Raw genomic sequence first — 25,889 nt, forward strand, 5'->3', positions numbered from 1 at the left:
CAATGACAACAATGTCCAACTCACATTACAAATCACCTGTAGTCTTTAATGGACTACTTTTTAATTGCTTTAAAAGTGTTAATGGTGACTACAAGGGAGCAGAATGTTTCTTATTTGTCTCTTCCTCGTCAATAAAATGAATTTCTAGTGGGTTTTTTCTTTATCACTGGCAGTTTACAATTAACTTCAGTAGCTCTAGTTTAAATTTCATCAGAGGAGAAAAAAAGCACATTTGGTTGTCTTTTATTTTGCCTGATCTCTCTGTCTTTATGAATGTCTTGAGATTATGGGATCAAATTAGTTCAACCATAAAATGTGGGAATAAAGGACTAATCGGTGCCTGTAAACTAATAAAAAGGAAAATAAAACAGAGAAATACTTTTTTCTTTGAGTTCTAGTAGGGCTTCATCAAAGTTCACAGCTCAATTAAAATATCATTTTCTGGGCTTCCCTGGTGGCACAGTGGTTTAGAATCAGCCTGCCGATGCAGGGGACGCAGGTTCAAGCCCTGGTCCGGGAAGATCCCACATGCCGCGGAGCAACTAAGCCCGTGTGGCACAACTACTGAGCCTTCGCTCTAGAGCCTGCAAGCCACAACTACTGAGCCTGCATGCCATAACTACTGAAACCCATGCGCCTAGAGCCCATGCTCCACAACAAGAGAAGCCATCACAATGGGAAGCCCGTGCGCCGCAACAAAGAGCAGCCCTCGCTTGCTGCAGCTAGAGAAAGCCCATGCGCAACAACGAAGACCCAATGCAGCCAAAAAAAAATAAGAGGGTTAACATAAATTATAAAAAAAAATCATTATCTGTTTTTCTGAAGGGAAACATAAATGTTTAGAGACTTACACATATATTATGAAAGTCATAAAATAAATACATTTTTGAGAAAAGGCAAAAAATCATGTAACTGAACATTAAAATATATAGTAATATTAATAAAAACGCAGAGAATATTCAAATTAATGCTTGACCAAATATGGTCTTAGACTACATCATCAGAATACCTTGGATGCTTGAAATGTAGATTCCAAGATCACACCCCAGATGTACTGAATCAAAATTTCTGAAGGTGAGTTACAACAATATATATTGTAAAATAGCACCTTGGATAATTTCTATAAATGCAAGAATTAGAAAGCTATTAAAACCCACTTGATTTAATTCTTGACTTTAAAAATATGTCTAGAAAGGTAACCATCACTTACTGCAATGTTGAACGAGGTCAAACTCTTACTTTTTAATGGTAGATCTTTGCACCGCTGCCTCCCCCCTGCCAACCTTGGCATCCTGCAGTAATAGAGAAAATACGTGCGATTTGATGACTTCTGATATTATGAGTTCCATTTTGTCTGTGTATCCCCCCCGCATCTTTTGCTTAAGAAGGGCATGTTGGGGAAATTGTGGTGTGGTAGTAGTAAGGGGTTTGTGGGGTTTCAAATCTAGAACTTGGCTGGCTCAGGCTGCCATAACAAAATGCCACAGACTGGGTGGTTTAAACAACAGGAATTTATTTCCTCGTAGTTCTGGAGGATACAAGTCCCAGATCAAGGACTGGCAGGGTCAGTTCTGGTGAGGGCTCTCTTCCTGGCTTGCTGCTGGCCACTTTGTCTTTTCCTCTGAGCATGGGTAGAGAGATAGGGCATGTGTGAGCTCTCTCCTGACTCTTCTTTTTTTTGTGTGTTACGCGGGCCTCTCACTGTTGTGGCCTCTCCTGTTGTGGAGCACAGGCTCCAGACGCGCAGGCTCAGCGGCCATGGCTCATGGGCCCAGCCGCTCCGTGGCCTGTGGGATCTTCCCGGACCAGGGGCATGAACCCGTGTCCCCTGCATCGGCAGGCAGACCCTCAACCACTGTGCCACCAGGGAAGCCCCTGACTCTTCTTAAAAGGACCCTAAACCTATTGGATCAAGACCCCACCCTTATGACCTCATTTAACTGTAATTACTTCCTTACTCCAAATACAGCCATACTGAATGTTAGAGCTTCAATATCTGAATTACGGGGAGACACTAATATTCAGTCCATAACAAGGATGATCTAATGTATCTAAGTGAGCCTTGAGAGGTGGAGAGGAATGGAATGAGAATCTTTGTCAAAATCCTTCAAGATAAGCCAAGGATCAAAATGTAGAGACCAAATGCCAAAGTTTAATGGGGTAGAAATAATATAATAGAAGTAAAATAAAGCAGGGATAAGAATTGGGGGAAATAGGATTAAAGTGAGAAGGATCCAGAAAGATGACCACAGTCACAGTGATAATCCCCTTTAGAGGCCAACAATTTGATAGTAGAAGGGGGTCCATCTAACTTAAATTTCAGTGTTATGGGCTCAAGAGTCAGAAATGATACCACGTTTGTTAACTTTTTTCATTATGTAACTTTCTAAACTATAAAATCAAAATAATATTTAGTTAATATTTATTTTAAAACCTGTACTGCTCAGTTTAGTATGAACACACTGAATTTACTGTTGAAAGTCCAAATTGTTTATTATAAATATTTCTGAATAAAAACCAGTCTGTTAACAAGAGAGATAAAAACAATATAACGTAGAAACATCTCTAGTAAAAGTCTGGAATGACCTTGTTATATTCAGGGACAGAAACTAAGTGGTTAAACTTAGTTCATCTAGGAAAAAAATCTCTAGTGGGAAAAATATAGAGAAGATGGACATCTTGAATTTTCTATTTTTCACCCTATCACTTTCTCTTTTCCTCCAGATGTAGGTTTATGTAATATGAAGGATCTTGTTGACCCTGAACAAGGAAAGATTTTGTTATATTTGTGGGCTGGTGCCAATTTCTACCTCTTCCTTTGCTGATCAGCTTCCCTGCCCTTTATGTGAAGACGCATCCTTGCTTAGCTCCTGAACTCATATTAATGAATACCAGGAACACATTTGTTATTTCAATCCCACTAATGTGACAAGGTCTAGAAATAGTTTTGATGTTACTCAATCAGAATCTGATGTGATAAAATGAGTTTCTTGGATCTACATGTCTACCTAGTCTATACCTTTCATATAGGCCTCATTAGTTAGCTCAATTTTGCCTTCATGTGCTGCTAAGTACCAATTTTCTCCTGGCGTTAAATCTGGTACTGAATTGCTGATCTAAAAAGAACTCTAACAATTTGAGTAGCTTTTGGAATTGCTATATTATAAGAAGCTGTATCTTGTTCCTGGTATTGTCATTATATGTTTGGTATCTTCTGAATGACTCCATAGCATGATACCTGGACCACATTATAGACCTGATTTCAAGTCTTGTCTGCTTCTTAGAACCTTTGCTCTGTGTCTACACTTGCCTGATTGGAGTTTCTCAGCCTTTGGTGGCTTTTGAAACAAACCATGGTCTCTTTGGGCACTACCCTTTGTACAGTGGGCCCTCCTTCAGAGCCAGCCCTACTGAAATGTCATTGCTTTATGTTATCTTTCTTTTATGGTTCTAGTTTCCTCCTTTTGCCCACTGGCCATGCTTCTTGTTCAGCATGCTTGCTTTGAGGCCAAGCTCATTCAACATGTAGATAAAATAAATTTTGAGTTAATTTTCAGAGCTACTGTGCTTGATAAAAGGCAACTGGTTCCATAGGAAGGGGTATATGTTTTTGAATCATAGAGAGACTGATAGAATTATTCCTTCTAAGAATTTCCCAGGACTTAGCAACTTCCCATCATTTGTGGAATGAGATTGTTTAATAATATAAATTCAAGAAAAGAAAAAAAAAAAGGTTTCCTCGGGGAACCTAGTCAACAGAACATATCTTTCCCTCTGGGCCAGTGGTTTGGGGGAATGATGGACATCGTGCCAGTGATTATTCCTATTTTTGAGAAACTGATGCAAACCTGTATTTATCCTCTTCCTGAGCAGATTTTGCTGTTTTGTGCTATATAAGACCTCTCGAGAATAAGATGCTCCAGCTCATTCTCCACTCTGCATTTCTCAGTACATACCTGGAGTATAAGAAAGCAAGCCATGAATACAATTTGTATGACTTTTAAAAATAATATTCTATTAGCATTGTTGTAATGCCTTTTTTCTTGGATACTAACATAGCAACAGCATTCCTACTTTCTGTCTACCTACTCTTTGACTGACAATCTCATGCTTTTACTAAATAATTCCCAATAAGCTCACATAGTCTTACATATTCATATTGAAACAATGCCACAGGTAGGACCCCTTATTTGTGAACCCAACTATATCCTCATGTGTTTGCTCTTCACTTTTGCCTACAACTTCCCATTATTACAATGCAAGAATTTATGTGAACTCCATTCTTCTTTTTCCTACCTTTTTTTTCCTTCCTTTTTTTTTAACCCGTGTTATTTGTTGACCTTGCATACTTGGAGCTATGTGCGGACCATATTCCCCTTGCCTTTATTACAAGGAGCCATTTTCAGATAAACTTCTCTGAACCTAGATCTTCTTTTCCTTACTTTCTTTTGTATAACTGGTGGTTCAGCTTCTCGTCTGTCTCCTTTTATTTAGGCTTGTTTCATAGAGTATTTCAGCATAAAAACTAGAGGAGTATTATTTAGGTGCTTTATCTGTCAGTGTCTTCTATATTGTAAAATACATTAATTTTATTTACAAATGAAAGAAAACTTGAGCCTCAGGGAGTTTATGTGACTTCTTCAAGGCCAGATCACTAGCAAATAATAAAATCAGACCTAAAAAAGTGTCTGTTTTTTGGCTACACTGTGTGGCTTGTGGGATCTTAGTTCCCTAGGCAGGGATCAAACCCACACCCCAGCAGTGAAAGTGCCAAGTCCTAACCACTGGACTGCCAGGGAATTCCCTAAAAAACTGTCTTTCTGATTTCAAGTCCAATTCTGTTTCAATGACACTGTGCATTAATCAGTATTATCTCATTGGCTTTTTTATTGGTAGGATGGTAAAAACATGAATTTATATGCACTCATTGACTTTTTAGGTAGTCATTCTGTATAGATGGACTCATTGGAGGGTGGTAGCAAAACCTCAAACTATAACCCATAACTGTCTTCATTCCATTATGATTCTTCTTTGCTGAGATCTTGATCTAATTATACTGCCATCACCCTGTTAAAGTATAGTTAGAGGGCATTTTAGGACGTTTAGTTGAAGAGGAGGAGAAAGTGAGGAATTAATTATCTGACATACAGTATCACAGATTTCTTTGTTGACACATAATTTGAAAGTTAAACCATTCCTAGAAAAGAGCAAGAAACACTTTTGTGTGAGGTAAAGGGGATCCCACTGGGGAAAATAAAATCTTTACACATAAATCTAGAACTTAAAAATCCAAATAATAGTTTAAATTAAATTTTTTTTACCCTAATTTTTAAAAATTAATTAATTATTTATTTATTTTTGGCTGTGTGGGTCTTCGTTCCTGTGCGAGGGCTTTCTCTAATTGCAGTGAGCGGGGGCCACTCTTCATCGCGGTGCGCGGGCCTCTCACTGTTGCGGCCTCTATTGTTGCGGAGCACAGGCTCCAGACGCGCAGGCTCAGTAGTTGTGGCTCACGGGCCTAGTTGCTCTGTGGCATATGGGATCTTCCCAGACCAGGGCTCGAACCCATGTCCCCTGCACTGGCAGGCAGATTCTCAACCACTGCGCCACCAGGGAAACCCTCTAATTTTTAAATATTGACAAACTATTGGAGAGATTTAAAAATTATGACCTATTTATTTATATATTTGATTATGACACAAGTATAGGTATAAAGGTTCAGCCAGCACTAGAATTTCAGAGGAGTTAGTTTTGCTGAATATATATTTATTTTTTGTTTAAATAAAAACTTTCTGTGTGAATCTGAACCTAAATATAGGTGCATACTGTTTATTAGACTAAAATTTCTGTGGGACTAAGTTATGGGCTGGGCTTAGTTCTAGACAGATTTTATTAAATGCTTAGGTGTAGTATGCTGCTAGTGGCCCAAGTTAAAAATGAAATAAACATGATATTATTATCACTGGTGACTATAAGTATTGAAATTTCTTTCATCTTTAGATTGAATACTTTGGAGAAATAATCAAATCTTCCTATTCTTTAGACTTGGTATCAAATTTGTCATGTATCACCTTAATATTAATGTATATTAAGAAATTGCTTTATTAATTTCTGAAATTGCTATTAAACTTATTGTTTCCTCATATTGACCTTTAACTTGCATTTATTCTCTAATCACTCTAACCTGGATCACAGCAATATCTTTGATCTCCCTGCTTCCAGTCTCTCTTCTTCAAACCTGTCATACTGTTGTCAGCTTAAGCATGCTAACATATCACTTTCTTCATGTCACTTGATTAAAAGGATCAATAATTTTTTTTTTTTTTTTTTGCGTTACGCGGACCTCTCACTGTTGTGGCCTCTCCCGTTGTGGAGCACAGGCTCCAGACGTGCGGGCTCAGCGGCCATGGCTTACAGGCCCAGCCCCTCTGCGGCACGTGGGATCTTCCCGGACCGGGGCGCGAACCCATGTCCCCTGCTTCGGCAGGCAGACTCTCAACCACTGCGCCACCAGGGAAGCCCTAGGGTCAATAATTTATAATGAGCTTAGGTATCTATAAAAAAAACAAGTGGTAACATTGAAAAGTTGGCTGTGAATTTCCGGAGAGAGAGCTGGCAAAGAGATAATTAAGGGTTAAAGGTATAAGAATAGGAACTAACAAATTAAACTGAGAAAGAACGGCTCCAGAACTATGGCTTGCAGAATTTTCACCATGACTTGCAGTGAGAAATACATTTTATATTTTAGCCAGTTATACAAATAAATGCACAGTAACCCATCTATACATACACACAGACACATACGCACACCCCTGAAACAAATACGTTACCAAAAAATACTTATTGTAATTAGTGTGATGCATCTGATGTTTTCAAGTCAATTCTATTTTATTTTATGAAAAGAAAACCAAATTTGTGGTGGTGATTCATTAATTGAGTCCTCTAGTAAGTTTTGACCTGCAGCTTGAAAAATACTTCTGCAGAGGAAAGTAGCTTCAAGTGTATATTGTTAAGGCTGAGGGGAAGGAGTTTCAAGGAGTGATTAATCAAGGGAGTCAAAGGCAGCAGAGAGATTAAGATAATGGTCAAAAGATCTCAGGTGGATTTAATAATCATAAAGTGGTAATTAAGGGGTGCCTGTTGCATTGCTGATTCCAGTGATCAGAAGTGGGATGAAACCAGACGCTAAGGGCTAAGAATGATCAAGTAAGAAAGGCCGTATGCCTAAAAGAAATTTTTAAAGGGCATGTGGATAGTTTTTACTCCCACTTTACAAATAAGGAGGTAGGTTCAACGAGGATAAGAAATTTACCCACACTTACACAGGAAGTAGTAACAGAAACCAGCATTCAAACCTAACCAGATCATATTCTGAAGCTGGCAAAATCTCTCGGGAACACCCCCCGGGAGGCCACGCCTGATCTCTACAGCAGAGACCCTGAAGAGAATGAAAAGGAAGAGAAGGCGCTGCTAAAAAGGCTGTGAGCAAGGAGGAATTTTAGGATAAATGGACTGTTCCAGCTCCGGAAAGTATTGCTGCTCAACCTGAGGTCAGAGACCGGTCTGAAGGCGCAGAGGGCACCTGTCTGAGGGCACCTGTCTGAGGGCACATCCAGCAATTCCCTGCGGAAGCCTGGGCCTCAGGCCGCTGCTCGGGCCACTGAATAGGTAAGAACAACCACTGAGTGGTCTTAAGCTGCTCTTCCACAGATTCTTAAACAGAAAGTAGAAATAAGTTTGACAGAAAATAAACAGTTTCTTAAAAAAGAAAAAAGGAAAAGGCCACTTATTAAGTGCCTACTCTGTGTCATTTACAATGCTAGGTACTTTACATTAGATATATTTTTTAAATCTAATTTTTGTCAGGAATTGATACATTAATCTATTACAGAAAATTCTTCAACTATAAAGTGTATTTAGTGAAAAATGTCTTCTTTTATCTCAATGTCTCAGTTACTCTTGTTTTTTTAGAGGCAAAACTTTATTTTCTTATGCACTCTTCTGGAAATATTCTATATAAGTGTTAAATATGAAATCGGGTCTTTTTCACTAAAAAGTTTTTACTCTTTCCATAAGATTATGCCTCTCCAAAATATTTTTTATATATAATATTTGTTTTGGATATAGTAGCATCAAAACTGAGGAGGAAAAATGGGTTAATGTGATTATCTTTCAGTCAAATTTTTGTCTTCTTGGCGTTGCAAGTTGCTTAACCCATGTAGGTTATAGGAATAGTGGAAAGTGCATGAACTTTGGTGTGCTGTATGGACTGAGTTTGGGAAGCTATGCCTTGGCCCATTAGTTGTGGGACTCTAGGAAAGTTGTTTGAATTCTTGGAACTTCGGTTTGCTTTTCTGTAATTTGATTGTACAGTGTTATAGCCTGTAGGGTAGAAGGATTAGCTCTGGGCCAAGCATCCCAGAACATGAAACTTGGCTTCATCAATTTTTTTTTGCCACTGGGAAAATTACTTAGCCTTTCTATGCCTTGCATTCTTTATCCATATTATAGGGATATTAATACCTACCTTATGGATTTATTGAAAAATAAATGAGAAAATACATATGTTCTCCTGGCTTGCAGTATCAAATACTATTAGATAATTTTTATTCATTGTGTTGATTAAGTTTGATAATACCTGAAAAGTACTTGGTACATAGTTAATAGTCAATAAAATTCCCTCTTTTTCCAATAAATCAGTAATGAGTTGCTTTATAAATCGTGCTGTGTACTTCTAAATTGGGGATTAATATAGATAACATTTATTTTTTATACATGATATTAAAACAACAGGAAATCAATTTAATGAAATGTTTAGAGTTAAACATTTCTTTTTCACTATTTCGTGAGAAATGTGGTCATGAGGCCATTAGATTTTAATAATTATCTAATTTGATCTATGGCCATAAAATTTTTGTCATATATATATATGAAGAGTGGGGAAGGGAGAATATTTCCTTACATAGATCATAGAAGGGGGTGTATTAAGTAATCAAAGTTTATATGGAAGTGTGATGAATGAACTATCTTAGTTGCAGCCCTCAGGGCAAGAAATATTTTTTTGGAGAAAACCCTTGACAAGCCACTGGATTGGGAGAAGAGAGACAAAACTCAAGGCTTATAAAATTCTGTAGGAGAAAAGAGCTCTGGCTATTCTGCAATAGGATTTGAGAGAAGAGCAACAGGACTAGATTCTGAAATTTCAGTTGAAGAAAAGATAAAGAAAAAATTTTGAAAAACATTTGCCTGTGTGTGGTTTGTTTTTCTGTTGCATAAATTTCCTGTCTTCAGTATAATCTTATGCACACAAATAATCTGGTGGAAATAGAGGACAACAAATTCCACTTGGGTTTATCTATGCTGTATAAAAAGGGGATATATAAGAGAAATGATGGAATGGTTCTTATACTGAATTATTTTGACAAACATAGAGCTGGAGGGGACCGTTAGAACCACCCCTAGTCTTGCAAATCCATTCGAATTTGAGGGAAAAATTGTTCTTACAATCAGTGGACTGGGGAATTTGCATTTGTGATCTTGATTTTAAGAAGCAAGGAGATCCTAGTTGATATCTGGGTTATGGTTAGTGAGAAAAATATTTCTAAATGAATACAGTATTGGTTTTCCATAACAACTTACCACATATTTCATGGCTTAAAACAGTACAAGTTTATTATCCTACAGTCCTATAGTTCAGAAGTCTGACATGGGTTTCCCTGTACTAAGGATGGCAGGGCTGTGGTCCTTTCTGGAGGCTCTAGAGGAGAATTGTTTCTTTGCCTTTTGCAGCTTCTGGAGGCCACCCACACTTCTTGACTGGTGGCTCCCTGTCACCATCTTTAAAGCCAGCATTAATGGGTAGAGTCCTGTCCACATCTCAACTCTCTGTCCTCTTTCCCTAGTCTCATCTCCTTCTCTGACTAGAGCTGGGAAGAGTTCTCAGCATTTAAGGACTCATGTGATTTTATTGGGCCCACCTGGATATCTTGAATGATCTCCTATCTCAAGGTCATTAATCCTATTCACCTCTGTAAAGTCTCTTTTGCCAAGTAAGGTAATATTTCACATGTTCTGGGGATGAGAATGGGGACATATTGTGGGGGAGGCAATATTTTGCCTATCTACATATATGAAAGCAGAAATTGTAGCGAATGAATGTATTATATACTCAATATTATTGATTAGTTTAAGCAGAACTTTAGCATTTAAATAATATTTTAAAACCATAAATATGAAAACAATGAACTATTATTCTGTCAATAATAATAACTTTACAGCAAACCCATTAAAATTGTTTTCCCAACCATCAGGAAATACCGCACTTTCCACTCCTGCAACTGTGCTAAATGTGACGCACCTTTACTGTGGAGAAACAGCAGAAACTTTCTGGGGGGCTTTTCTTGTTTATGGAGCTGGCACTGAGGTGTATTTGGTACAATGAATTAAAACCTTGTGCACTGTATCCCATAGTGGTACTTCTATGAATGGAGATTAGGTACTGAAATACTATTAATAGTACACTTGGACTAAGTTCTAGGTGAAATACATTTATATGGGCTTGCTTGCCTAGAGGCATAATGTTAATTTTTCCAGGAGAAAATGTGCAGTTTCTTTACAACTGTATTATAAATAAGCACAAGCCTCTTGTCAGTTAACAACAGCCTGTATTTATAATCCCTGTTTATGCATGTAAAGATATACATGCACATAAGAGGAAGCAGTGTAGGATAATGGGAAGAGCCCTTGATTGGGACACAGGTGTCTGGAGTTCAAGTTCTACTACTGAATAGCTGTGGGAGGAAATTGGACCAGATGATCCCCAGGATCTTCTATTTGGGGCATTCTGTGCCTCTATGTCATTTCTTTAGTAGCAGAAATCAGAATTCTGTGGTGAAAGCCTGAGGCTTCATGAAGAGCTGCCATTGCAGACTGGTCAGCCTTCATGATAGCTGTTAGACTGCAGCTCCTCAGCAAATCACCTATCTTCTATCTCTTACGCTTAAAAACACCACCATCTCCATACCATGATCTCTGGATATCAGGACTTTCAAGCACATCTGAGGCTAAGTAGGATGAGTCTGGAACATATTTTTTCTTAAACTGGAACTTAAGCCCTTGATTCTGTTGGAAAACATGGCCGTTAAAAATTGAATAAGACTGAATGAAGGAGTTGAATCATCATATCATTGTACAAATACTTTGTAAACATCTCCTGTGTGCCAGGCACTATTTTATTAGGTAGACAGTAAGTAGACAACTACCTCTGCCCTTGTAGAGTGTACATACTAGTGGAGTGGAAAATTAAAAAAACAAACATAAAAATAAGTAAGGGCTTCCTTGGTGGCGCAGTGGTTGAGAGTCTGCCTGCCGATGCAGGGGACACGGGTTCGTGCCCCGGTCAGGGAAGATCCCACATGCCGCGGAGCGGGCTCGCTGAGCCTGTGCTCTGCAATGGGAGAGGCCACAACAGTGAGAGGCCCACGTACTGCAAAAAAAAAAAAAAAAAAAAAAGAAAATAAGTAAAACTTATAGTACATAAGGAGACAGTGAGTGCTAGGAGATGACAACAAAAAATAACAGGATAAGGGAGTTAGGATTTGGGGTGAATGTCACAATTTAAAATAAGAAGTCAGATCAGGCTTCATAGGAAAGGTGAATTCTGAGACGTGAAGGAAGTAGCATATGGATATCTGTAGGGAAATTGTTCTAGGCAGAGGGAATAGCCACGGCAAAGAACTATGATGGGAACATGACTGGTGCTCTCTAGAAAGAACTTGGAGGCTGATGTGTCTGAAGTGGAGTCAGAAAACTGGAGAATAATAAGAGATGTGGTCATAGCATCGTCTTGGCCATATTGTGTAGGGGTGTGTCGGCCATTGTTAAGAGTTTGGATTTACTCCAGACGAAATGATGAAACATTCAATTTTCCTGAGCAGAGGAAAGGCAAGATCTGATTTCCTTGTTACCATGCTTATTCTGGCTGCTGTGTTGAAAATAGACTGTTGGAGCCAAAGGAGAAGCAGAGAGGACAATTAGGAACCTTTTGCAATAATCCATGTAGGAGATGATGGGGGCTTGGACCAGTATGGTAACAGTGGAAGTGGTGAGAACTGGTCAGATTCTTGATATATTTTGAAGATAGAGACACTAGGATTTCCTGATTGATATGCTATGGTGTAATAGTGAAAGAAATCAAGGATAACTCTGAAATTTTTGTCCCCTGCAACCCAAAAATACAGATCCGAAAGACTGGAGTTCAGTTTTGGAAAAGTTAAGTTTAAGATGTCAAGAAGGTAATAAGAAATATGAGTTGGAATTCAGACTTATCTCTGGTCTGGAGACATAAATTTTGGAATCATTGGCAAACAGTGGATACATAAAGCCACAAGAGTTGATGTAAATCACCAAAGGAATGAAGGTAGAGAGAAAAAGAAGACCAAGGACTGAATTCTGGGGCATGCCAATGTTAAGAGGTTCGGAAAATGAGGAAAGAATAATAAAAAAGACCAAGAAGGAACAATCAGTGGTACCAGAGTACCACTAAAGAGTATGATGTCCTGGAAACCAGAAAAAAAGAAAGTATATCAAGAAAGAGGGAGCTAATGAGTTTTTTCAAATTTATTTGTTAGATCACCTAATATCAGGATTTAGATCAGTGGGTGAGAAATGTAGAAGTGTAATGGCCCATGTAACCTTGTCTTACCAGTGAACCTTGATAAGAGCAGTTTCAATGGTTTAAGAGTGAAAGGGAGGGCCAGAATTAGAGAACATGAATATCAACAACACTTTCAGGGAACTTTGATGCCAAGGGGAATAGTGAAACTGTGGTTGAAATTGGGTGAAGATAATGTTTTTTTGGAAGGGGAAAAATAATAGTATGTTTGTGTGTGGATAGAAAGAACACAATTAAAAGAGGAAATTGGTAATTTCAGAGAGAGAGGTAAGAATTGCTAAAGTGGTCTGTTTGAGCAGGTGAGAGGAATGTGAGCTAGTGTACAAGTGAAAGGTTGATTTAATTAGGGGCCCAGAGAGTGGATCTGGAGCTATGCTGTGCAACAGAAAGAGAATATGAGCCATATATGTGATTTACTTTTTTCCAGTACCCACATTTAAAAAGTAAAATTAAAAGGTGAATTAATTTTATAATATATTTATTTATCCAATACACTCAAAATATTATCACTTCAACATGTAATAACAATTATTAATGAGCAATTTTACATTATTTTGTACTAGATATTCAAAATCCTGTGTGTTTTATATCTACAGAACATCTTAATTTGGTCACTAAATTTTCATCAGAAATACTTAATTGGTATTTAGATTTCACAAAACAAAACTGATCAAATGTAGATTTGTATACACAAGCATTCCAAACATATTTAATATTTGCCAACAACTGAATTGAGCATTCAACTTTAAATTTACATTAAGTAAAGTTAAATAAGATTCAGTGTTTGGTTTCTCAATGATACAGGCCACGTGAAGGTGCTCCGTGGCCACATGTTGCTGGTGGCTATAATATTAGACAGGCAGCTCTGGAGTCTCAGGAAGAACGGCAGAGGATATTGAAACAGACGCTGGAAGGTAGGTAGATGTGGCGGAGCAAGTGAACGTCACAAGTGGCGTTCTCATTTGAACGTCCCAATTTTCTTAGTAAAGTGCAAAGCGATATCACTAGCTTAGGATAAATGTATTAATCAGATCATAGCAGGAAAAAAGTCAAAACTCAGTTGTTTCAAGAGTCTTACTAATGAGTCGGAAGCGCTAATCACAAGGAGACTAGCACCAGAAGAAAGCTGTTTCGCTCCTAGGCCTAAAGGAGAAAGGGAAGGAAACAGTGGTGAGAGGAGGAAGCCGTAGATTTGGGGGGATGCAGAGACTGGCAGGACCACAGTCCACAGCAGGCAGGAAGCACGGGCCCCTTTCTTCCGCCCTTTGACATCCTGCCAAAGACTCCCACTTTAAACTCTGGGAAGCCAGACAGCAGGGCCCTAGATGATGCATTTATAGGGGTCAATTCCCAGAGGGCAGAGGAGCAGAAAAGGGTAGAGCATAGGTAGGATCAAATGGAGACATGAGCAGTTTTGGGGAGGAAGTATAAGTTTGAGGAGAGAGTTGTGAAAAAGTCATCTAGAAAAATGAGAGAGTAAATGAAATAGGATTTTTCTCTTCTCCTTTCAACAAGTATGAATTAGGTGCCTAATGCATGCAGTATGCACCTTAACTTGTTAAGTCCTGGAATAGTGTTGAAGAAGACAAATCTCTTCTTTGTTCTACTACTGGGGGACATAGGCAATCAACAAGTGAACAAATAAAATATAATCTTAGATAGTGATAAATTCCACTTAAGACAATTATGGTATTTGGAATGAGATTGAGGCTATATTGAGGCTACACCAGGGTGGTCAGGAAGGACTTCTCTTAGTTATATTTGAACTTGTCTCTGAATGATGTGAGGGAAGCAGTTATGCGAAGATCTGGTGAAGAATATTCTTGACACATTAAGTGCAAAAGCCCTGAGACAGGGAAACTGATGTCTTAGTGAGAAAGGTATAAGAACAGTGTGGCTGGATGGTATTGAATTAGGAGAAGCACCATGCAAGATGAGATTGAAGAGGTTAGATGGCACGTGAAGATCTTTTTCTTGCTGTTGCTCTTAATGTGAAGCCTTGAAATATTTTATCAGAAAAGTAATATGATCCGATATGATTTTCAGAAAGATTACTCTGGCGGCTGTATGGAGGATGGGCCAAACACGGCAAAACTGAAAGCAAAACTATCAAAGAAACAGGCTGTTGCAGGAGTCCAGAGGAGAGTGACTTGGATGAGGGCGGTAGGAGCTGAGATGCTCAGATACTGTTAGACGTGAAATCTATTTTTGAGTAGATTTGATAGAATTTTCTGGCTTTGCTTCATCTCTCCTTGTCTCTCTACTTTCTTCTTTCCTTCCACAAATGCTCAATGGCAGGGTGCTAGTACTAAGGATCCCAAGGTAATTACGGTAGTTTCCTGACCTCAGGACAATCCAGACAGTGGAGGGAAGGGAGGTGGGGAAGGGAGTGAGAGTGCATAGAACAGAGCTGTACATGAGGTTGTGTGCCTTATGCTAAAGATACTATGATATGTACACCATAAATAGGAGAGTGATAATTCTACTGGGGGAGACATCCAGGAGGGAGAAATTCTTTATAGAAAAGGTAATGCTTGAGCTGAATTTTGAAAGATGAGTAGGTGTTTGTTTGCTAGGCAAACAAAGATGGAAGGAGTGCTCCTGGCAGAAGAAGCAGTGAATGCAGAGGCTAGGCTGTGTGAAATATCCTGGCTTTTTTTTTTAATTTAATTTAATTTATTTATTTATTTATTTATTTTTGGCTGCGTTGGGTCTTTGTTGCTGCGTGTGGACTTTCTCTAGTTGCGGCGAGCGTGGGCTTCTCTTTGTTGTGGTGCATGGGCTTCTCATTGCAGTGACTTCTCTTGTTGTGGAGCATGGGCTCTAGGCATGCAGGCTTCACTAGTTGTGGCAGGCAGGCTCAGTAGTTGTGGCACACGGGCTTAGTTGATCTGCTGCATGTGGGATCTTCCCGGACCAGGGCTCGAACCCATGTCCTCTGCACTGGCAGGCAGATTCTTAACCATTGCACCACCAGAGAAGCTTTATCCTGGCAATTTTGAAGAACTGCAAGTCATGCAGTTTTGTATGGTTTGAGGTTGAGAAGAGTGGGTGGATGAGAAGTAAATGAGAAGTTAGATGAGAAATGTAGCTGAAAAGGTAGGCTGGGGCTTGGGCACTGAATATCTTCTATGCTCTGATAAGGAGTTTGGACTGTGTCCCTTAGGCAAATGAAAATCTTTAAAGGGATAAATAAGGAAGCTCTTGATTAGGTTTGAATTTTTAGAAATGGCATAATGTTAGCAGCATGGAGAAAGGATTAGGAAAAGGGCAAGACAGGAGATAAGTCAGAGATATTTTTAAAAATTAATAACTTGATTTGTATCAAAAATTGTATTAAATTAATAATTGATTACAACAATTCACAATTCATTTTGTATTGTTTTCCTTTGTTGCATTTATATAATGTTAATTTAAATCAAAGAAAGTTATTTTTCGGTCTATGTGTGGTATTATTATATAGAAAATGTCCAATTTCTCTCATAATTTTTAGAAAATTTGTGCAGCTGCATGTTGGGACCTGCCAGCCAGATGGCCCCTTTGACATTCTGTGAGCTTGTGACTAGAGCCGACAGAAAGCTCCTTTCACTGATGTTAGAGTCCAGTTAATGATGTCCAGTTAAGATAGCATCTATGTTGATATTATCAACTACAACCTTAGTAAGTTAGTTCTCAGTGAGTCAGATGTGCTTACAGGTTTCAGCAACCAAACTCTACCCATGGCTGGCAGGGTTTAGGTGTGACTCATGTGAACACCATGTAGAGATATGTGTATTGTCTAATGATGCCATCACTGAAAATGAGAGAGAAAATTGACTCAAAGTCAGTGTGTTCTTGGAAGGCCAACAGCCTCGTACTGTTACTGCAAGTACTCTCTCATATTTGCATAGAATTTTCTAGTTTGCAAGTTATCTTAAAAAGTATTTGGTAAACCCCCTGGTACACAAAAAGCCCTCAAGGTAGTCATTTTCTCTCATTATCTGTGTTTCTGTAACACCAGATTCTTTATACTTTGGTGAATAACAAGTGACAGGACAAGATCAATGAAAACAACAACTTGGTCCTAGAACACAGCCATTTTTTAATGTTTAAAATTCCCAAATGCTGGATGAGATGTATATGAAAAGTGGAATATGGCAGAATATCTGAGTACCTGCTTAGTTTTAAGTTCGATTGGGACAATTTCAGGAAGGGCAGGAAAAAATGCTGATGGAGTTCTGAGTTGCACAATCCTAAACCACAAGGCACAGCTCTAGGTAATACAGAAGCATGTGCAGCTGGAAAAATTAGCCAAGGGATGTCAAGTTTGGATCAGCTCTGTTGGCAGAAAGGGCCAACCTTGAGTCTAGAGGGCAGCTTCCCCAGGCATGGTTTAGACATTCACCAAAATAGGATCAATTTTAATTGTCCACAGGATGGAAACGGCTGTTAGTTCAACGTTATCATCTTCCATCTTTCTCCCTCGCAAAGATTTTGGTTCTTTAACACTCAGGAAAAATGTCATAATTTCCATGAAGCCCAATCCAATCTAACAAGAAGAAATAATTTCTCCTTTCTCCTGATAGGCACTACTAAATGTTAAGTGAATAAAGCAGTATCATCTTGAAAAAGATAAACATACATATCTGCTCAGATATCTTTATATTCATACACATATAGGACACTTTAATCTGAAGACAGACTTAACAATTGGAAATATGTTAAACTTTTTCTTTATCTCTTCCTTGTTCCCTTTCAGTTCAGTTTCTTCTTTAAATATTCCCTTTTCTCCTAAATACTGTCACCAGACAGTTATCGTATTCAGATGCTTTAGTGAAGATTTTTATTTCCATTTGCATTCTCTGGTCAATTTTGAGATGGGTGTCTGCTTTGCTGTGATTAGTATGGAAAGGAAGCAGCTGTGAGTAGGGAAGTGCTAGCAATGAGGATTTTTGCTTTTTATTTTTTTGCTGTTGGTAGAAATTGTCTAAATAACAGGTGTCTATCATCATAAGTGTGAGAACATGTTATTTTTATCACTATGAGGGCCAGATCCAGCCTCTAGGTACTCATCTGAACTCAGAGAAAAGTCAGCTATGCTGAGTCCCTGAGAGTAGATTTCATGTATATGTTTCTGTGTTTTGCCCTTCAATTGCTTCCATATGTAAAAATTCCATTCCTTAAGCATTTCTACCAACCTTTGCCACAAATATCATGAATATAAACATACCATTGGCTTTGACATAATACCAAACTTCCCTTCAAAATGAAAACAGACCATTGGCATTTAACACCTACAATTATAAGTAGCAGATGAGGTAATTTCAGTCATTCTGAAAAACACAAACCCTCTGTCACTATTCTCCCACCCAGCCCGGAAAATGCCTGATGCTGGCTTGAAACACTTGCACATTCCAAAGATACATTTGAAGTATTTTTATGCTAGTGGCAACATACCATTAGCAACAGGCGAGATACTAAAACCCTTTCTTATTAATTATTTTAATATAAAGTGACTAATTATGTGGAATGGTAAATCCTAGCGCATGAATGCACAGAAAAGCACAGAACCATGCCCCATGCATGACTCCACTCTGTACACTCAGAGTTCAGATGGCATAGCAAATTTCTCTCCTTCCAATCATTTAGGTCATCAGCACTCACTTGCTGTGAGTACATAGCCTTTTAATTTAGCTTCTCTACCTAAAACAGCATGAGCCAAGCAAAGTATGTCTATAAGAAAAACACAATGTGCTGATTGCTATAGTCTCTTAGGCACATTTTGCTGAGCCATGCTGTAAAAGGGGAAGGGAATATGACTGCTTGGTGTCATTGGGCAAGAGTGGAGATGGATTTTAAAAGTGATATAATGATGATTCCCAACTTATTGAAGACGGAACGGGTAGATGTATATTTTATAATCTCTGGTAACTAATTTATTATGTTTTTCATTTAGATTTAAATTACTTGCTGCCAATGGCACGTTTTGTTCATCAGCATATAACCACCTTTCATTCTTAGCAGTGCTGTGCTCATTGTAGGCATTCAATAAATGTTTTACTTGATTTGAAAGCGTTATCTAAAAATTGGTTCTCTAGTTAATTATATGTCTTCTATTTTTAGTAGTTACTGAGAGCAGGAATGGTGTCTTTTGTGCTATCTGTAAAACTTATCAAAGTGCTCTATGCATAGTAGTTTCTTAACAAATATTTTTGAACTGTTATTGTATTAAAATTAAAGGAGTTTTTGTTTCCAATAGAGTTAATTTAACAAGTGGCTTTAATGTGCATCTAGTTTTTATTTTTTAGTTTTTTGCGGTACGCGGGCCTCTCACTGTTGTGGCCCCTCCCGTTGTGGAGCACAGGTTCCAGACGCGCAGGCTCTGGACGCGCAGGCTCAGCGGCCATGGCTCACGGGCCCAGCCGCTCTGCGGCATGTGGGATTTTCCCGGACTGGGGCACGAACCCGCGTCCCCTGGATCGGCAGGCAGACTCTCAACCACTGCGCCACCAGGGAAGCCCTATTTTTATTTTTTAAAACTGTTTTACAGATATGTAAGTTCAGCTGCTTGACTGGGATTTGATTCCTCTCTGTCCCTCCCTCACCAAAGTCCCAATAGGAAACAAGTTCTGTTTGCTTTACCATCAAAATATAGTCTGAATTTTTCATTTTTCTCTATCCCAATTACTATTACCCTAGTCTGAGCCACTTGGACACTCTCCTTGAGAACTGCAAGCCTCCCCACCGGCCCCGGTTCTACACTCCTGTCCCCCTGCCCTCTATCTCTTGACACAGCAGCTGGAAGCATCTTAAAAACAAACAAACAAACAAAAAAAGGGCCAGATTTATGTATTATGGTAGATAGTTGCATGCATAATGTGGTTTTGGTTTAGGTATTTTTTATAGAACAACAACATCTAAAGCCTTTCTTACTATATCTCCCCATCCTAATATATCTCTTTACTACATGCCATTCTGTATGAAGTTGCAACATAGCAGAGTCATTACACTGGGTTTAAGTCATTATTTCAGGTTCTTCTTCGAAACACAACTACTTTCTGTTTCCAAAATAGTTTGTCAGAGCTCTGGGATCCTGATCTCAAAATTTAAGGGTGGTAGAAAGAGAGCCAGAGAGCAAGATGGTATTGGAATGTGGGACAGTGCCAGGGTGGTGGGCCACATGTGGAAGTGCTGAGTGCTAGCTAACTGCCTGGAGGGGTGCGCATCATTGGGATAAGCAGGGTGTAGAAAAGACTGGTCAGCAGCTGCTGAAGCCCAATTCACTTACCTTGCAGTTGTGCCTTAGGCAGGCCCTGTCATCACACTCCTTTTGGTGCTAAGCCCAGATCAATAGGGACTGATTAATGCCGAGTACCTTATGGTTCGTACATTTTATGATCCTACTCGTGTATCCCACTATCATGTTCCCTTTCTTAACTAGAGTCCCACACTGGTGATCCACTGTCATCGTATCTACTATGATTCCTGATTCTTTTCCTCCTTCCTCATACATCTGGTCCTCTTCTGCCATGTAACTGGGCAGCCTTTTTATCTGGGGCTCCAGAATTTCTTTTCTTTTGTATTTTTTAAAATGAAAAGACCTGAATATATGATTCTGTCAGTATAAGCTCTGCTTATAATAAATTGTACTGCCAACGTGAATGAAACATACATCCTTATAAGAACTTAAAGATCAGAGTTTGAAAATAGGCAGTAATATTTTCAACCAGCTTTTGAGTACTTGGGATTGCCATCAGGGACAAAGAAGATTACAGAAAAAACAATGCATGCAGGACTAAACAGTGAGAAGCAGCAGACAGAGCATGTAAGCTATATGATAAGAGAAACCCAACAGGTGGTGAATGTAGCAAGGGCAAGAGACCTGCCCACCTTCATTCATCTCCCATTAAAAACCAAAAACTGAAAAAAAAAAAAAAAAGATTAAAGGGAACAGAGAGAGAGATAAAATGTAAAACCTTACTTAAAAAAAAAGAGTAAATTTGATATGCAAAAGTAAACTCTTCCCTGGCTTCATTACTTCTAATCTACCAACTCCACATTATTTATTTCTACCAAACTAATCTTCCTAAATCACAACTATGATTATGTCTCTCACATGCTTCAAGTGGGTGCACACACACATACATGCTTGTGTGTGCACGTGTGCACACGCACCCACCTCCACACACATACACTCCCCCCAGCATTTCACTGAATAACCTCCTTTCCCTGGCTTTCAATATCCCTTACTTCGTCACTCCATTGGGTGGTACTGTTATTAATGGCAAAGTTTCTCTTCTTGTTCTTTCCAGATTGTTACCAGACTGTTAACTCCATCATATAAACCACCTTAATATTCATAGTTGTATTGCCAGTGTCTGGCCTACAGAAGAGTAAGTGTATTGAACCCTTACTGCTTCAGAGCTTTTGCTCATTCAGTTCTCCGTTTGGAATGGCTTCTTCCACTTATCTGTAGATACCATAATTATGCAACATTTCCAGACCATTTCAGTTAGTTTTTCATGATTCTACCCAAGTGGAATCATTTCACCATTTCTATATCACTTGAAAATATTTTTAGTATCTACTTCCATATGCTATCTTATGTAATAATTTTCTGTACTATTGTCTTTCTGACTAGGAGATGGTAAGCTTTTGAAAGGTAAAGTCTATTTCTTACTTTTGGCATCTAATACAGTTCTTTGTACAGACAAGTGTGCTTAGTGTTTCTTGTAATGAACTTATGAATTGACCGAAAAAGATATAGGGAGAAGAGGCTCTCAGTTCAAATAAATTATTGTGTTCTGAACACACTCTGGATTTTAAAAAATTGTATTTGTTTATCTATCACCTAGTTATTCATTCTTCTAAAGATATAAATATGTTTCTGAGAACTCTGCTATTTATTTGTACAGAATTAGGAATTTAGTATGATTTTCATATCTTTGAAAATAAAAGACTGTGTGATTCATCTCTCAGCTGTCTTCACAGGATGAAATATTCTTCCTATTAAAGATAAAACAATGTAAAAGCATCACTCCTGAATTGAGACAAAATATTAACTAAAACAAGACACTGGAGAGGTGCTACTCAGTTTAATCCATATGAAAATATATTTCACACTGATTTGTGAATTTGTGGAATACTATGTAATTTGGTAAAAAGATCTAGAACTTCTAACATTTAATTACAGCACAGGAGTACCACAATTGGTATTGTCACAAAATAATATGCTAATACCATGCAGAGACAAAGCATTATTCTGGAACACTGATAGAATTTTTCTTTTAAGATACACAGAACCAATTAATGCTGTCACCATCTTGTCAAGACAAGATAGTAGTCCTCGTCCTCAGGGTGTGTTTTGTTTCCCTCCATACTAGTGTTTCTGTATACTACTGTTTCCCCATGTTTTTCAATCTGTGAAACATCTGTGACCTTGCCAGGGCTGGTAGGGAGATGGGATTTGGATAAAGGAAAACTGAGGAAGAAAGGAATGACAGCTAGCAGCTGCAAAGATTTGCAAGCTCACATGTATATACCACATGCATCTGGCATCATTCCTTCTCACTCCATGGAGGTATCACTACTTCTATTGTCAGCATTCTACCCTCTACCTTCTTGGTTTAAAAAAAAGACAAAGAGGGCTTCCCTGGTGCCTCAGTGGTTGAGAGTCTGCCTGCCGATGCAGGGGCCACGGGTTCGTGCCCCAGTCCGGGAAGATCCCACATGCCGCGGAGCAGCTGGGCCCATGAGCCATGGCCACTGAGCCTGCGCGTCCGGAGCCTGCGCGTCCGGAGCCTGTGCTCCTCAACGGGAGAGGCCACAGCAGTGAGAGGCCCGCGTACTGCAAAAAAAAAAAAAGACAAAGAGTTAGTGAGGAAATCCAGAATGTCAATAAAACAAGATGTCCTAATATACGTCTTTGGAGACAGTGGTCTGTGACAATATTCGTCACATAATAATGAAAAACTAAACAATCTCCTAACTTAAAACAAGAACAACTTAGTACTTGCTATTATTAATTGTGAAACTTTAAAGCATTAACTTATGAGAACTCCAAGTAATAGATTTGGGAAATAAATAAAATGAAAAATCTCCTCAAAAGAAAAAAAAAAATTCCACCAAAGAACAGGTGAAAAAAAACATACAAAATAGTAACAAAAATTATCAAACTAAGACTGGTATTCCAGGGAGTTTTCTTCTTAAAAATCCTGACTTTGGACAGTACTTATTAGTATCTTTTATGATCACAGATACTTTATATCTGGACATCTTCCTTCCTTTATTGAAAATAAAAGCTTTGTCATGGATGAATGGAATCTTGTAAAGCACTTCTGAGTTCTTTAGAAAAACAAAATGACTTAATATGTTACAACATTTTGAGTGAACACATTTTAAAAGTTCTTTGCATCTAAATGTTTTCTGAAATCTAGTTAGGTAATAATTGAAGAGGCAGTGACTATTTGTTGTCTTTGCCTTTATGCTTTGCAAAATGTACAAGTTATATTTATCCCAAAGTAACTGTGCTGTACGAAGTTGGTGGGTGTACTTGATATGTCAGGGGATGGCTTTAGTTCTCATCCACTTTCTCATCCAGCACTGGTATACAGACATTGAACTATTGATGACAAAATAAATTTTTTCCATTATGCTCATGAATTGGTGGGCCTTTTAAAGTGCAAATATTTGGGTGCCCCTCTTGACCATATAGAACTGTCTTAATACACGCGCTCTACTGGCTCAAAGTTTCAAGCCACAGAATGTAGTTGACTTAGCTATTCCTCATTTGCCGAATCAATTCTTGCTCTACAAAGTCTCTTTCCAGCAGTTTCAGAAAGATTAAGCTGGCTTGCTCCAGGTTACACAGTTGATTTGTTTTCAGAGCCAGGTCTACAATCTATGTCTATTGACTTCTAATCCAGGGCTGTTTTGACTATATCACGTGGCCTCTTCGTTTGTAAAAGGATATGTACTATTCTCTGGTGAAAGATCCTAAATATTAAACATTTCTCCAGAGAAATGTCATGTTCTTAAAATTAAACTTTGCCAGTAAAATATTAAGCTCTTTCTCCTCTGTTGCCAATATTTGTTTTCTTGGCAAGAGCTGTGTTTTCATCAGAAATGTCGGGAAATTTTGTTCTCTTTGAACTATGTAAAATAGTATCTAAGTTTTGCACTTTTGGCTTGCAAGGAATAAAAGTACTTCGTATGCTAGGGCAAGGCAGGTAAGCAAGGTGAATGACAAGACAGCATACACAGAGTAGATCTTTGGAAACCATTTATTGGGAGAAAACTCATAGAGACTAATGCCATATGGACAAGGACAGCAAATGAATCTGTCAATGCCAGAAGACTGACTTGAGAGCGTGGGTCTGTTAAATATCATGATTAGGAAATCATTAGTTCTTTCCATGGCATGCATGATCAGTATCTGGGATACAATAGCAACATCAACAAATGGCAACCCCTTGTTTCCAGCCCTATTCCACTAACATGGTGGGGAAAGCACTAGATCCTCCCTTAATGTGATCAGGGAGGATGTGTTCCAAGATTCTTATTACAGCTTTTCTGGACTAGTGAGTGGAACAGCGGCCTGGTGGACCACTGCCACATTCTACTAAGATCGAGTGGCTTAAGCACTCAGCCAGCTTCCATGGGGCTCTGGGAGCCCTGCTTGAAGATGAATAGGCAGTTTAATCTTTACCTCTCATGCAAGTAAGATAAACAGAAAATAGTGTCTGAAGTTACTAAGCTAGGTCCATTGAAGTACCTTGTTTAGGTAGAGCAGAAAGTCTGAAGAAAAAAAGACAAGTCTAATGGTCATCCTCAAGCTTTAGTTTTTCTAATGATCCAGTCAAATACGTGACTCAACACATTTGTTTGTTTGTAATATATACTTTCTGAATTGGGAAAAATATTCATTTTTAAAAGGTCATCCTGATGACCTTTCTATATGCTTAACTTTATCAAGATTCTAAGAGACAAGAAGTAAAAGTGATTGTTAGACTAATAATTCTCTTATCTGTAAAAAAGATTATTTCCATATGAGCTCATTCCAATCTCTTAAAGAATATATTTTGAAGTGTTTAAAGTAACTGTCCCTTCAAGATCACCCAAATCTACTCCTAGCCACAATTTAATTAATTTTTGCTAACACATGGCTGGAGGTGTAAGTACTTAGATCACTCAAGTCTCCATAGTCAGCCACGTCTTTCAGTGGCTGCTGATCATGACATCAGGCCCTGGTAAAACCATCCATTTTAACCATTGTCATGACTGATGTAGGTTACATCAGCCTAACAGTGGTTGGATATCCGCTGTTATGCTGGCTGAAATGATGGATTGATTGTGCCACAGTTCATATATTTCATATGTAAGGACAAGGTTTTAAATGATGTGATCAGAAGACGGACTGAAATTCTAGGCTAAGGTAAAATTGAAGCAGTCATGATGAAAAATTTCAACTTACAAATCAAAACTTTTTATATAGTCACATCTCAGGTGGAATATAAAATATACTTACTGTCTTTGATTTGAAATTGTGTTTTTGGTACTCTTTTTAATGCTATTATTATAACATTACAATGCTGGAATTCTGGTGACAATGACTCACTAATACTTTATCTTTAATATTTGATAGAACATTTATAATATACTGTTGTGAATTTTGAGTTTAAGAACAGTAAAAGTCTTTTTTGCTTTGTAATCTGGAAGTGCAGAATCAATCCCTTTGAGTCCAATGGCAGAAAGAAATCATAGTTGGAAGTTTTGTTTTTCCATTATATTAACCTTTAGAGGAAGCCAAGGCTACTATAAAAAAGCACATCCTATGATAGACTAAATTTTATTTTTTTGATTTCCAGTTTGAGTCATTATGCTTCAAATTATTTGGTAAATTAAAAATAGCATTTAATAGTATAATGGATAGACCAGATTGATTTACTATTTCATTTAGTTTAAGTTAAACCCCATTATTCAATGAGTGTTAGAGTAAAAGTGAACTGAAGTTTCAATTGTTAAGAATAGTTTAAGATTTTAAGTCTGTTTCATTTAACTCTTCTAATAGAAATCCTCAGACATCTTGGAAGAGATGGAAATAGGAAAAATATAAAAATATTTTCTTTTGCTTTTGTTTAAGTATTATCATTTTTGAGGTGGTATAAAATTCTCAACCTTTTAAAATTAGACACTGTAATGACAAAAGATTATCATAAGATCAAAGACATAGATTCTT

Source organism: Monodon monoceros, unplaced genomic scaffold (assembly GCF_005190385.1).
Source record: "Monodon monoceros isolate NGI ecotype Baffin Bay Population unplaced genomic scaffold, NGI_Narwhal_1 Super_Scaffold_20, whole genome shotgun sequence".
In the NCBI taxonomy this organism is placed as follows: Eukaryota; Metazoa; Chordata; class Mammalia; order Artiodactyla; family Monodontidae; genus Monodon; species Monodon monoceros.